The 16104-nt window shown below is 37.2% G+C and overlaps 1 long non-coding RNA gene and 1 pseudogene across 2 annotated transcripts; both read left to right on the forward strand.

Annotated features, from left to right (window-relative positions):
* Positions 1–5533: 5533 nt before the first annotated feature.
* On the forward strand, positions 5534–9534 carry LOC148921218 (uncharacterized; annotated as a pseudogene). The gene is made up of 5 exons (XR_016125183.1): positions 5534–5651; positions 8395–8475; positions 8626–8750; positions 8913–9056; positions 9144–9534. The product of XR_016125183.1 is annotated as an uncharacterized LOC148921218 (transcript).
* Positions 9535–12190: 2656 nt separating this feature from the next.
* LOC148921219 (uncharacterized) lies at positions 12191–14464 on the forward strand. The gene is made up of 2 exons (XR_016128533.1): positions 12191–12927; positions 13290–14464. It is a non-coding gene; the product is annotated as an uncharacterized LOC148921219 (long non-coding RNA).
* The last annotated feature ends 1640 nt before the right edge of the window (positions 14465–16104 follow it).

Raw genomic sequence — 16104 nt, forward strand, 5'->3', positions numbered from 1 at the left:
CAATATAGTCTATGTCGATGATATCCTAGTTACTGGGAATTGCAACACTGCCTGCAGATCTCTTATTTCTCTTCTTAGTGCCAAGTTTCCTGTTAAAGATTTTGGTCCTTTACATTACTTTCTTGGGTTAGAAGTTCATCGATTTGGCAGTGGTATTTTTCTTTCTCAAACCAAATATGCATGTGATCTCCTCAAGAAAACAGATTTTATTGGCGCCAGCCCCTGTTCTACTCCTCTTGGCTCTTACAAGTTGGATAACTCTGGTGACATTCTTGCTGATGCTACCTTTTATCGCTCTACTGTTGGAGCTCTTCAGTATCTCACTTGGACAAGGCCAGACCTCTCCTATGCAGTTAATCTAGTTTGCCAGCATTTACATTAGCCTCGCTCTAATTATTTGGGTGCTGTCAAACGAATTCTTCGTTATCTCAAGGGCACTCTTGATATGGGTGTTTGGTTTACCAAGGGTTCTCTTAGTTTACACGCTTTCATAGATGCTGATTGGGCAGGGTGTCCCATTGATCGGAGGTCTACCAGTGGCTGGTGCATCTATCTTGGTAACAATTTAATCTCTTGGTCCGCTAAGAAACAACCAACCGTCTCTCGCAGTTCCACTGAAGCTGAATATCGTGGCATTGCCATGACTGCAAATTCGGTTTGTTTCCTCTGCAAATTAGCTTGCAGACGTTTTCACGAAACCTTTATCTACTCCCAGGCATGTCTTTCTTCGTGACAAGCTTACAGTGTGCTCTCCCCCTTTCAGCTTGAGGGAGGCTAAAGGCAGTAACTAGTTATTAATCTGTTAGATTAGTTATATTTTCTGTTTAGTAATATATTCTCATCTGTAATTAGTTATGATAGCTCAGCATAGTGTTGTATAAAGGCCTTTGTAACAGTTTATTCAATAATGAGAATCACACTTCCTTTACCTTTTGTATCTAATGCATGAATGAGATCCAACTTTTAAACTTAAACCAACTATATATATCTTCCGGTGTCATATATGGAAATAATTCTGTAATTTTTATAATAATTTTAGAAGAAGAAAAAAAATCCCACCAAAGCAAATACACTGAAGATGATCGTAGTCCTGAATAGTTGCATACTTAATTGACGTGTGACAGAGAAGATATTTGTATCTAATGCATGACTGAGATCCACGTTTTAAACTTATACCAACTATATCTTTCAGGAGTCATGAAAATTTTCCTATAAATTTTTCAAAGAAAAAATTTCCCACCAAAGCGGATACATGTACACTGGAGATGATTGTGGTCCTGCGTATAGTTGCGTACTTAATTTCTATTTAAAATCATGTATTATATCAAGATATATAGCAGATTGCAATGTTTTCAATTTTCCAAAACATGCAACAAACTTAATTGCTAAACTGCACAATTTTCTGGAAAACTTCGAGCAGGAACAGACTTGTCTATCATTCTTTTTGGGGATGTCCAGCACAGCAGTCTTGTTTCTGATAAATTTTCTTTGATTTACCATTAGCTAAGAAGAAAATGATGTTTCCTTGTGTTCTTGAAAGATTTTGTAATTATTTTTACATTGCAGAAGTATCCAATTTCCTTGTTCTTAAATAATATATATATTTGCAGAATCTTCACTTCAAAAAGAAAACGGTATATGCACTTGGGAAAACTAAGATAACACCCTAAAATCACAGAAATGCTCATTTTGAAATATGAAGATTTTATTATATATTTAAAAAGTACAAGGAAGATGATAAGTTTGATCTCTCTGTCTGTCTTGTTTAGAGGCTGCAACAGCATTGTAGTTTCTGGTTTTGTACAATGCAACTCTGTCAGTCACAAGATGTTTTGCAAAAACAAGATCAATTGCATGCGACCAAGTCGAAAAAAAGGCAAAATGTTAGGTGCCATAGCTTCATTTGGAAAAACTAGTAGTGAGAGAGATAGGAAGAGTACTTGAGGTTAATAAAAGGGCAGATACAGCCATGGCAGCAACGAGAACCAAAAGAAACTTCTGGGATTTCATTTTCTGAGTCTCTCTTCCTTGAGAAACAATATTGGATGCATGGTAGGATTGAAGAACAATGGTGTACTTTATGTAGATCTAGCAGGGAAGAAACCTTTGTTTCTAATGCGTGAATGAATGGGATCCAATTTTCAAACTCATACCAATTATATCTTTCAAGTTTCTATAGATTTTAGTAACAAATCTAGTCTCCCGATGGTTGGATTTGTTTCTTTTTCTTTTATTCTTACAAACAAAACAAAAATCCCACCAAATCAAATACACTGAAGCTTCTAAGAATCAACAACTTAAATAGAGCTCTGAGCTCTCTCTCCCTCTCTCTCAAACAATTCGTATATATTTAAAGAATTCGAATATATTTAAAGCGTATAGCCTCGCGGCTATCATATTAAAATAAATAGCCGGTCAGCTATACTATCGAATATTCGAATGTATTCGAACAGTATAGCCGCCGGCTATACTGTTAAATATTCGAATATATTTAAAGCGTATAACCGCTCGGCTATACAATAAAAATATTCGCTCATATTGAAAGCGTCTGTATTGTTAAAATATTCGAATGTATTCAAAACGTAAAGCCGCCTGGCTAGACTATTAAAATATTCGACTGTATTGAAAGAGTATAGCCGCCCGGCGATTCTATTAAAATATTCCAATATATTCAGAGTATAGCCGTACGGCGATAATATTAACTTATTATAATCAAAGAGTATAGCCGTTCGGCTGTACTATTAAATATTCGAACATATTTATTTAATGTGTACTATTAAACTATTCGAATATATTAAAAGAGTATAGCCATGCGGCTTTGCGATGGAATATTTGAATATGTTTAACGGGTATAGCCGAGTGGCTATACGATTAAACTATTCAAATATATTATACGAGTATAGCCGTTCGGCTATACCGTTAAATATTATTTTGTTTCGAAAATATTTAAACAGTGTTAGCCACTTTTGTTTATTCCCCAGAATCTTGGGCTGCAAGCTTCTTTCTTAATCCCACCGACTCTTCCCCAAAGCAATGCATCACATATATGGGCAGGAGCTTGCCTGTCAGATAAAGTTGCCCCTTCCATGGTGTCTGTATAATCATGTAAAAGGTACAGCCATTTAGAATTAACAACACTTAAACAATAAAGCATTCAATTTTCTGAAACATACAACATTTAATTGCTAAACGGCACAATTTTCTGAAACCCTCCTTTGCTTTTTGTTTTTGAGCAGGAACAGAATGATAGGCCTGAGTAAAGCAGTCTTGTTTCTGATGAATTTTCTTTGATTTACCATTAGCTAAGAAGAACATGAATATTTTGTAATTATTTTTACATTGCGGAAGTATCCAGTTTCCTTGTTCTGAATTAGTATATATATTTACAGAACCTTCACTTCAAAAAGAAAACGGTATATGCACTTAGGAAAACTAAAACTAAGATAACATGCAGTCACCCCTAAAATCACAGAAATGCTCATTTTGAAATATGAAGATTTTATTATATATTCGAAGAAATCGGAGCTCATTTAAAAAGTACAAGGAAGATGATAAGGTTGCATTATTAGTCTCTCTCTCTGTCTTTTCTGGCATTGTAGTTTCTGGTTTTGTACAATGCAACTCTTTTCCCAACTCTGTCACATGATGATGGGCTTGAGTGAGAATCCTTGTGTTGTAATGTAACTGTACTTAATTTTACATTGCAGAAGATGTATCCTTGTTCTGAAATTAATAGATTTGTACAATCTTCACTTAAAAAGGAAAAAGGCAGAGAAAATACTGCTCCAAATTGCATGGATAAACCATCACAACATCAAATACTTAGATCAAGTTATGATGATTATGTGTGCACAAATAGGAAAACTAAGATGAACAGACATGCAAGTCACCCCTAAGACCACAGAAATGCCCCAGCAAGTCTTCCAACGCAAGCTCATCGGAGTATAAGAATTGGATGGTTTAATCTGCAGCTCAAATCACACTAAAGTCAGAAGTTTTTTTTTTATTTTTTGAAATTATGTACCTGCACTTGACTTCTTGTTACAACTCTGTCCAAAGACCAAAAAAGATAATAATATAAATTATAGGTGGAATTCGAAGATTATGGGTGGTTTATTATGAAAGAACTTACAAGAAGAGGTTTCAGCAGCTCTTGGTCATCTTTAGAGAACAAAGCTTCACTTCATCTGCACCAATTTAAATAACAACAAGAGTATACGAATGACGAACCAAATAATTATTGATATAACAAAAGGAGACTGCTGACACATAAAATTAACACAAATTCTGATAAATTATTAGAGGATTTTTCTTCAGATTGCTTCTTCACAGAATCTAACCATGCTTGAATGCTTCTTGAATGATAAATAGCTTTGACCAAATAGACTTAAATCAACCGTACTGGGGGTATGTCCACTGAAAGCACAGCTGATACTCGTCAAGCTGTTAATCTCTCCTTAGTTGATTTCAATGGAGTTTGGTGAACCTATTCCTCTATTATTATTTCGGATGTATCATAAATTGTTGCTTGATTGTTGCATGTGCTTGTGTTTCATGTAGGTTTTTGAGCTGACCTCAACACAAGGACCGGATGTGGGTCTTTATTTATTCAGAAAGGTGCCGCACCATAGAAAAGCAAAACTTTGTGTCTCCTCCTCCAGTTGCTATTCTACCTGCCGGAATAGGGAATGATCTGGCTAGAGTTTTCTACTAATATTCTGCTTGATGATGTCTGGTTTGTAGATAATGCTTTAAAATTGAGAGAGGCAAGTGCATGGGGTTGCAAGACTAAGAAAGGAACTGTGTTTGTTTAGTGCAGCGGCCAACGGCTTTATTTTTAAGCCATCAATATAGTTCTTAAGTGTCTTGAAGAATCGTTCAGCTTTGTAAATTTCCAAGCTCCCTACCAAAGCATCAAATCTTTCTCAATGTAGTAAAAACACTTCCAATAACAGTTTTTAATGTCCTGGCGGAAGTGGCCCTAATAGACATTATCTAATAATGAAAACAAAGGCATCTGTAGAAGATTTGCTTGACGAGCAAAACAAAAACGATGTAATGTTAAGTAACCTAGTAAGAGGATATCAGACTTTCACATTTCTGATGTCTTGCACATGATAGGAATAAAGCATCGTTGTGGACTAGTGAAGAATCATGTGTAGGAGGAGGAGTAGCCAAAACACCTCCTGATGGAAAATAAGCCTCTTCTAGCCAGCAACGACTCGGGTTCACCCCATCTTCGCCATCCATGGCCTTGGCAATTTCAACAGCACACCCTTTAACCTTTCAACTGAAAATAGTTATTTCTTTGTTAATTTAATCTATTCAGGTCCACGCAAGGGATTGAAATAACATAAAATAACCCCAGAGTTGTGACAAGTATTTGCATGTTGAAATTGATTACAAAACAATGTCAACTTCAATTAAATCAGCGCATATGCATGTGTGATAAGTTCACACTAAAGAAATGGCAAATTATATGTAAATCACTTGGAAGTTTAAAAAGAAAATGGTAAATACCTTTGGATCTAACATGAAGCTTATGGCATCGACCAACTTTTCAAGCGAGAATTCATCAGCTGGATTGGGTGCAGGACCTACTCCTCTGGCATGCACCCTCTCCCCCCAAAATAGCTGGTCCCCAAAGAATGGTACAATTGTGGTTGGACACTAAAAAGAACAGAGAATATGAGCCAAATGAGTAACTGAATCATTTACAAATGTAAGACTCCCCAAGAATATAGCATTATCGATTAGCAGCTTTCGGACCAGCTTGTCCCAAGAACCCCATGATGCACCTAAGAATTTTTTTCAAATCCAGTAAGAAACCAGGAGTAGCCTAGTTATCCAACAAGGGAACAAAACAACAAAACGACAAAAAGGTGCATCAAGTTCATGTGACGTTCTGAACACCAGTGCAGTGAAATCCCAACCAAATTAAAAATAATTAAAAGCATTGGAATTTACCACAGCAGAGCATCGTTGGAATAGCCAATCATGGGGGCAATTGTCCACTAAATACACAGAATCACTTGGTTCTGCCACTGAGAAGAGAAATATATGAAGGCTTTCAGATGTAAAGAAGCATAAGAATACAATGTGCTTGAAAGTAATCTTTTTTTAAGATCCAAGGCCACCCCAACCTCGGTTGATGACGCCTCTCTGTCCAGTTTATTTCCAGAGCTTGAAGAATAATATTGGTCATTTTCTCTGGTTCTTCAAGAGGCTAATACAATACACATAAAAAAAAATTTAGCAAGCAAGACAATTTACCATTTCAATCAAATGCACAATCAAGTAACCTTAACTATGCAATTCAGAGGTATACTCTACATGTATTAGACATGCCTCAGTCAAATTAGATATTGAACAACTGAACAACCAAAGGGTCGATTTGCCATCTGTCATGAATAGACCTCCACAGCCTGTTCGTTGGGGACCAACATGAAGGTGGTCACTCTTTAGAGATTGTGGCTTTGGTTGATTGTTTTAATTGGGAAGGAACAAGTAATTTTTTAGGGTAAGGACAAACAGAGCTACTTTGGGATAGAACCGGGAAAAGAAAATTAAACATGAATAGAGAAAGCTGCAACAAACTCACAAGGCTATCAAATCCAATATAGTCTGAAAGGATAAAATCTTTTTTTGACATTTAAATTCTTATAGAGCAACCACCAACGTGGTTTATCATAGCAAGATGAACTAGTTTCAATTTTTTTATAATTCTTCAATGTCAATCATGTAAGGAGTGTTATGCTCTGCTTTCACTATTGAACAGGTTGAACTTACTCGCAAGTTTGAAGGACTGGAGCATTTTAAGAATGATGAACACCCACAGTTTTCGTTGATCCAGGCAGAAAAACAGATGAAGAAAGAATAATTTATTTCCTGGATCTTATTATTAGTATCACACCTTTTATTTATTTTAATACATGCACAAATAGATATTATAACAGTATAGCCACGCGGGCGGTGATACTCTCTAAATACAATATATTAACAGTGTAGCTGATCAGCTTTAAATACAATATTTTACCATTATAGCCGCAAGGCTCGACTGAGTAAATAGAATTATAAACGTACAGCCGGACGGCTATACTGTCTAATTACATTCGAATATTTTAGAGTAAAGCCGCCCGGCTATACTATTTCAATATATACACGAAGCTTGCACTCGCAGCGGACGGAACTTTCTATCGCAGTCACTGCTTCGTCCTCCGGGTTCGGCACCGAAAAAAGACCCAAGCCTAGGCGCCCGCCAAGCTACTACCTAGCGGCCTAGCCACCGCCTGGCCGCCTAGCGCCCGCCTAGCCGCCTAGCCACCGCCTAGCCGCCTAGCGCCCGCCTAGGCCGACTTTTCGAACACTGCGATTGGCTGAAAGTCTGAAACACGAAATTGAAAAAATTTAGCAGCAAATTTGAGATTGGGAGGCCGAAGCAATGAAGCACAAGTCAGGTCCATAGAAGAAGAGATCCTGAGACTCTTAATTCATCTAATTCCATTCCTCTCCCTGTTTCGCGCCTTATATTCTTCTCTCTTCGCACTGACGACATGGCACAGAAGAAAAAAATACAAAATTTGCTGACTTGGTGTCTGTCTTCTGTGGAAGGAAATGATGAAGTTGTCCTATCATGGAGTTTCTATGGTCTTGCCAATAACAAGATTCTGTGAATGGCATGCGTTAGGCTACTTGAATTCAAATTGATTCTGAAGTTTAAACATTTCTATGAATGGCATGCGTTTAGCTTCTTTTGCTATGCTTATTCTTTAATACGCAAATGGCATTTATGCTTGTACCTCACTGCCTGTGTTTTAGGTGGAGAATGTTAGTACAATTTTTGCTTGCCGCATTCCTCGTAATAGTGATTCAGTATTTCAGAGTAGTCGAAATCCGTCTTTAACTATATGAGTCATGACTTGCTGTTTAGTTAATTGGGTATTCTCCCTTGACATATGCAGGTTTTTCTGTGTTGAAATGAGACTGAACATAGTGGAATAAATACAAATTTCATGTGAAAAATGCGGTCCAAGTGTTTGGAATTGCAGCAAGATTTCTTTTTGAAAGCTTAAATGTCAGGAAGCAAGTGTTGCTAACGTACAAGCGAAAGTGGCAATCAAGAACAAATCCTGTACATGAGTGCCGTAATTCACTTTTTGTTGCTCCCGATGATACTTCTTTACGCAAACCACCAGACTTGCAAGTTCATTTGATCCAATTTTCAAACTCATACCAATTATACCTTTCAATTTTCTATAGATTTTAGTAACAAATTGAGTCTCCCGATGCTTGGATTTGTTTTTGTTTCTTTTATTCTTACAAACAAAACAAAAATCCCACCAAATCAAATACACTGAAGCTTCAAAGAATCAACAACTTAAAGGGTATACCCAGTGGGCAGAGGGGGTGAGGAGCTGTCAGCAGAACTCGCAGTTGCTCTTCAACGTTGTCTCTTGGGCGGTAAAAGTGGATCTGGTCTGTATTCTTATTGAAGAGCTTAGCATAATAAATTTTTTGTGACATTTATGTATTATCTCTTTTGGCAATACATATTTCTCAGTTGTACATGCATTTTCATATAACTGCAAAGTCGATAATATATATAGATGTCTTTGTTTGTCCCAGGTGCTGGAATTGATCTCTCCTCTCTGGTAGTTGTGGAAGGAAAGATCTGTTGGGATCTTTACATCAACGGCCTTCTTGTTAGTTCAGATGGGAATCTGCTAGATGCCCTAGGTGCTGCTATAAAGGTATTTGATAATTCTTATTTGTTTGACATGCTTAATTAATTTCTGTTCTGCAAATAAGGACAACTGAAGAGTTTTCTGGCTGTTGGTAAAGTTTAGTATTATGTGGCCAAAGAAAAGTCCAGTGGCATGACTTATCTTTTAAAGAAACTGATGTTCCCAAAGGCTGCTTTGAGCAATACAGGCATCCCAAAAGTAAATGTTGCAGCTGGTGCATCAGGCGATGATCAACCAGAGGTTGACGTAAGCGATGAGGAATTTCTGCAATTTGACACATCTAGGGTCCCTGTCTTAGTTACATTAACAAAGGTGACATGATTTAACCATCTCTTCTGTCCTTCTGCAAACTGCAAATGTTTGTTGCCTTGAATTGATTCCTTCCCATCTGTTTCTCAGGTAGGCAGGCACTATATTGTAGGTGCCACTTCAGAAGAGGAATCACAAATGTGCTTGGCTGTTTCTATTTCCATCAATAGGCAAGGCCACATTTGTGGGTTGACAAAACGGGGAGGTGCCGGCCTAGATCCAAGCATCATTCTTGGCATGATATCTGTGGCAATAACAGTAAGTGAGCAGCTGATAAACACATTGGATTCTCATATAGCTGCTGCTGAAGCTGGGTGAGAGGAGACGTGGCATAATCAGAATCTCTGATACATTTAAGTAGGTGGGTTCGTGTGGGTCCTAGGTATATGAAAATTGTAATGCTGATAATTTTACTTAAAGCTGATGAGAACGTTTGATTTGTCTTTTAACCAAAATTAGTATGGGTCTATTGCTTTGCTGATATTATTTTGCATTGATGCACTAATTAATTCTTCAATTAGACTTGCCATCTACCGCAGTTACGTGCATTGATGTGCCATTAAAATGTTTGAATGTATTCGCCGCGCGGCTATGCTACTGGAATGTCAGGATGTGTTGAAAGAGTATCGCCGAGCGGCTATACTATTAAAATATTTGAATGTATTGCAAGAGTATAGCCGCGCGGCTGTACCATTAAAATATTCTAATGTTTTCAAAGAGTATAGCCGACCGGCCATACTATTAAAATATTCAGAAGTATAGCCGGGCGACTATACCATTAAAATATTCCAATATATTTAAAGAGTATAGCCGTACGGCTATAATATTAAAGTGTTATAATCAAAGAGTATAGCCGAGCGTCCGTACTATTAAATATTCGAAATATTTAACGTGTACAGTCGCACGCTATACCGTTAAATATTCGAATATTTATTTTATTTTATTTTGTTTCGAAAATATTTGAACAGTATTAGCAGCTTTTCTTTATTCCCCAGAATCATGGGCTGCAAGCTTCTTTCGCAATCCCGGCTCGTCCCTCAAAGATCACATATATGGGCGAAGCTTGCCTGTCAGATAAAGTTGCCCCTTCCATGATGTCTATATAATCCTGTAAAAGGTACAGCCATTTAGAATTAACAACACTTAAACAATAAAGCATTCAATTTTCCTTGTTCTGAAATAGTATATATATTTACAGAACCTTCACTTCAAAAAGAAAACGGTATATGCACTTAGGAAAACTAAGATAACATGCAGTCACCCCTAGAATCACAAAAATGCTCATTTTGAAATATGAAGATTTTATTATATATTCGAAGAAATCGGAGCTCATTTAAAAAGTACAAGGAAGATGATAAGGTTGCATTATTAGTCTCTCTGTCTGTCTTTTCTAGCATTGTAGTTTCTGGTTTTGTACAATGCAACTCTTTTCCCAACTCTGTCACATGATGATGGGCTTGAGTGAGAATCCTTGTGTTGTAATGTAATCAGTACTTAATTTTAATTGCAGAAGATGTATCCTTGTTCTGAAATTAATAGATTTGTACAATCTTCACTTAAAAAAGGAAAAAGGCAGAGAAAATACTGCTCCAAATTGCATGGATAAACCATCACAACATCAAATACTTAGATCAAGTTATGATGATTATGCGTGCACAAATAGGAAAACTAATATGAACAGACATGCAGTCAACCCTAAGACCACAGAAATGCCCCAGCAAGTCTTCCAACACAAGCTCATCGGAGTATAAGAATTGGATGGTTTAGTCTGCAGCTCAAAACGTAGAGCATATATCAGCAAATAATCAGCATACTGTATTCTCATTTGGTCATGCCGGTCTATTTCTACCACATCAAATCATATTCCTGAGGCTTCTGCAATATTATCAGCATACTATTGCTAGAACAAGAAGAAGCCCATGTAATAAGATATGCTTAATATTCCAAAACCACCATGAGGATTCTGAAATGACCATGAATCTCTATCATATCTTCGCAAGAAATTTTTTTAAAGGAAGTCTGAGTAATGGCAGAAGGCATCTTCTGGTACTCTTTCTCCATATTAAATGAAATAAATTACCTCAAAGATTCATAAACTAGTGGAGGGATCTAGTAGACAGTAGATTGTGAAATTATTCGCATACATTTTTAGCCAACGAGATTATCAGCATACTTTAAAGTGCAAAACAAGTAAGAAACAAGGTGAAGAGTAGTAAGGAAATCCACAAGGAAAAAAATAGTAACAAGCTCTCGAGTTCATACTTGAACTGCATCAAGTGGTAACAGAGCGTCCTTTCTGCATTTTGCATCCTTCCTTGAGTTTAAGCAAAGAGCTCTCACATAGCAGATGCTGCACGTGCCCTGGACAAAGCAAAAATGATGCGCTTTGATGAGAATAGTAGAAACTTCAATGCTCAAGTGTTGGAACATAAAAATACACTTCAGAATTTTAAACATTAATATTTAAAAGGCTATACTATTTAAATTGCAGTTTCTGAGAGTGAATCCAGAAGCAGGACTCTTCTTGTTTGATTCTAGTTATCGCCGATGTATTAGTGAGCAGAATTTTACAGCCTGCGTATTAAACTGCAGAATGGTATATGCTACAAGAAGGTTTCTTTTTCCTTAGGCTCTCCTTTGTGTAATGTATGTATTCGAATGATTATTTAACTGATTGATATTTTTTCTGCCAGGTTGTTGACTCACTCAGGCAAGGTTAACATGCAATGGTATTCGTTCATTCTCGAAAGGACACAGCAACAACAGCTCAAAAATTGGTATACGTTTATATTCCATCTTATTTTGTATGATACGTTTCCTTTGGATGATACGTCTTCTTTTGTATGATATGTTTCCATTATAGTCGCAGGCTTGACTCTATAAATAGAAATTATAAACGTACAGCTGCACGGCTAACGTTCAAATATTTTAAAAGTACAGCCGAGCGGCTATACGCTTTGAATATGTTCGAACGAACACGAAGTTTGCACTCGCAGCGGACGGAACTTTCTATCGCAGTCACTGCTTCGTCCTCCGGGTTCGGCACCGAAAAAAGACCCAACCCGCCTAAGCGCCCGCCTTAGCTACTACCTAGCCGCCTGGCCGCTAGCCACCGCCTAGCCGCTTAGCCACCGCCTAGCCGCCTAGCCACCGCCTAGCCGCCTAGCCACCGCCTAGCCGCCTAGCCACTGCCTAGCCGCCTAGCACCCGCCTAGCCACTGCCTAGCCGCCCGCCTAGGCCGACTTTTCGAACACTGCGATTGACTGAAAGTCTGAAACCCGAAATTGAAAAAATTTAGCTGCAAATTTGAGATTGGGAAGCCGAAGCAATGAAGCACAAGTCAGGTCCATAGAAGAAGAGATCATGAGTCTCTTAATTCATCTAATTCCATTCCTCTTCCTGTTTCGCGCCTTATATTCTTCTCTCTTCGCACTGACGACATGGCGCAGAAGAAAAAAATACAAAATTTGCTGACTTGGGGTCTGTCTTCTGTGGAAGGAAATGATGAAGTTGTCCTATCATGGAGTTTCTACGGTCTTGCCAATAACAAGTTTCTGTGAATGGCATGCGTTAGGCTACTTGAATTCAAATTGAGTCTGAAGTTTAAACATTTCTGTGAATGGCATGTGAAAAATGCAGTCCAAGTGTTTGGAATTGCAGCGAGATTTCTTTTTGAAAGCTTAAATGTCAGGAAGCAAAGTGTTGCTAACGTATAAGCGAAAGCGGCTATCAAGAACAGATCCTGTACAGGGACATGAGTGCCGTAATTCACTTTTTGTTGCTCCCGATGATACTTCTTTACGCAAACCACCAGACTTGCAAGTTCATTTGATTGATAAGCGTTCATCAGAAAATTACAACAGAAATTCTGCGGTGAGATTATAGAAAGTTGGAACCTGTTCACTTTTTTTAGTTTGTTTCGTAGGGATATATGTTGTATGTCAATCATCTTTATGTAGATAATTTAATAATCCACCCTTCCCTATTTTTCCTCTAATAATTTTGTTCTTGAAAAAAATACTGAAAAGAAAAAGGTTTTTTTAAGGGATTACCAGATACCACCAAAATGTGCCCTATTCAACCGACCCTTGAAAGCGTATCTAGTTGAGATGAACATTTAGATTTGGTTCTTTAATTTAGGTTTCTATGAAGATCTTCTCTTAGTTGTCTTAGACCTATAATTTATTTTTAAGTTCATTGCTATATTCTGTCTCGCCTGCCTCTTTTTCTTGCAGGTATGCCATGTATGTTTTGTGTGCTGTGTTAGGGGTAACCTGAAGCACTGTACAAAATGCCTTCAGTCCTATAATCTCCAATGCCTAGATAAGCCCCATAAGGAAAAGAACCAATTAAAACCATTCCGACAACTCTTGATGAGGTTCCTTCCCAAAGGGATGCATATGGGAATAAGTCTAGTGGCAAGAAAGTAGGCTCATCTTCAAATGCTAATGCTGGAGCATTGGTTGATGATAAAAAGATACACAATATAGTCTATGTCGATGATATCCTAGTTACTGGGAATTGCAACACTGCCTGCAGATCTCTTATTTCTCTTCTTAGTGCCAAGTTTCCTGTTAAAGATTTTGGTCCTTTACATTACTTTCTTGGGTTAGAAGTTCATCGATTTGGCAGTGGTATTTTTCTTTCTCAAACCAAATATGCATGTGATCTCCTCAAGAAAACAGATTTTATTGGCGCCAGCCCCTGTTCTACTCCTCTTGGCTCTTACAAGTTGGATAACTCTGGTGACATTCTTGCTGATGCTACCTTTTATCGCTCTACTGTTGGAGCTCTTCAGTATCTCACTTGGACAAGGCCAGACCTCTCCTATGCAGTTAATCTAGTTTGCCAGCATTTACATTAGCCTCGCTCTAATTATTTGGGTGCTGTCAAACGAATTCTTCGTTATCTCAAGGGCACTCTTGATATGGGTGTTTGGTTTACCAAGGGTTCTCTTAGTTTACACGCTTTCATAGATGCTGATTGGGCAGGGTGTCCCATTGATCGGAGGTCTACCAGTGGCTGGTGCATCTATCTTGGTAACAATTTAATCTCTTGGTCCGCTAAGAAACAACCAACCGTCTCTCGCAGTTCCACTGAAGCTGAATATCGTGGCATTGCCATGACTGCAAATTCGGTTTGTTTCCTCTGCAAATTAGCTTGCAGACGTTTTCACGAAACCTTTATCTACTCCCAGGCATGTCTTTCTTCGTGACAAGCTTACAGTGTGCTCTCCCCCTTTCAGCTTGAGGGAGGCTAAAGGCAGTAACTAGTTATTAATCTGTTAGATTAGTTATATTTTCTGTTTAGTAATATATTCTCATCTGTAATTAGTTATGATAGCTCAGCATAGTGTTGTATAAAGGCCTTTGTAACAGTTTATTCAATAATGAGAATCACACTTCCTTTACCTTTTGTATCTAATGCATGAATGAGATCCAACTTTTAAACTTAAACCAACTATATATATCTTCCGGTGTCATATATGGAAATAATTCTGTAATTTTTATAATAATTTTAGAAGAAGAAAAAAAATCCCACCAAAGCAAATACACTGAAGATGATCGTAGTCCTGAATAGTTGCATACTTAATTGACGTGTGACAGAGAAGATATTTGTATCTAATGCATGACTGAGATCCACGTTTTAAACTTATACCAACTATATCTTTCAGGAGTCATGAAAATTTTCCTATAAATTTTTCAAAGAAAAAATTTCCCACCAAAGCGGATACATGTACACTGGAGATGATTGTGGTCCTGCGTATAGTTGCGTACTTAATTTCTATTTAAAATCATGTATTATATCAAGATATATAGCAGATTGCAATGTTTTCAATTTTCCAAAACATGCAACAAACTTAATTGCTAAACTGCACAATTTTCTGGAAAACTTCGAGCAGGAACAGACTTGTCTATCATTCTTTTTGGGGATGTCCAGCACAGCAGTCTTGTTTCTGATAAATTTTCTTTGATTTACCATTAGCTAAGAAGAAAATGATGTTTCCTTGTGTTCTTGAAAGATTTTGTAATTATTTTTACATTGCAGAAGTATCCAATTTCCTTGTTCTTAAATAATATATATATTTGCAGAATCTTCACTTCAAAAAGAAAACGGTATATGCACTTGGGAAAACTAAGATAACACCCTAAAATCACAGAAATGCTCATTTTGAAATATGAAGATTTTATTATATATTTAAAAAGTACAAGGAAGATGATAAGTTTGATCTCTCTGTCTGTCTTGTTTAGAGGCTGCAACAGCATTGTAGTTTCTGGTTTTGTACAATGCAACTCTGTCAGTCACAAGATGTTTTGCAAAAACAAGATCAATTGCATGCGACCAAGTCGAAAAAAAGGCAAAATGTTAGGTGCCATAGCTTCATTTGGAAAAACTAGTAGTGAGAGAGATAGGAAGAGTACTTGAGGTTAATAAAAGGGCAGATACAGCCATGGCAGCAACGAGAACCAAAAGAAACTTCTGGGATTTCATTTTCTGAGTCTCTCTTCCTTGAGAAACAATATTGGATGCATGGTAGGATTGAAGAACAATGGTGTACTTTATGTAGATCTAGCAGGGAAGAAACCTTTGTTTCTAATGCGTGAATGAATGGGATCCAATTTTCAAACTCATACCAATTATATCTTTCAAGTTTCTATAGATTTTAGTAACAAATCTAGTCTCCCGATGGTTGGATTTGTTTCTTTTTCTTTTATTCTTACAAACAAAACAAAAATCCCACCAAATCAAATACACTGAAGCTTCTAAGAATCAACAACTTAAATAGAGCTCTGAGCTCTCTCTCCCTCTCTCTCAAACAATTCGTATATATTTAAAGAATTCGAATATATTTAAAGTGTATAGCCTCGCGGCTATCATATTAAAATAAATAGCCGGTCAGCTATACTATCGAATATTCGAATGTATTCGAACAGTATAGCCGCCGGCTATACTGTTAAATATTCGAATATATTTAAAGCGTATAACCGCTCGGCTATACAATAAAAATATTCGCTCATATTGAAAGCGTCTGTATTGTTAAAATATTCG

This window comes from Prunus mume, linkage group LG1, assembly GCF_029339155.1.
Source record: "Prunus mume cultivar Tortuosa linkage group LG1, ASM2933915v1, whole genome shotgun sequence".
NCBI classification, from domain to species: domain Eukaryota; kingdom Viridiplantae; phylum Streptophyta; class Magnoliopsida; order Rosales; family Rosaceae; genus Prunus; species Prunus mume.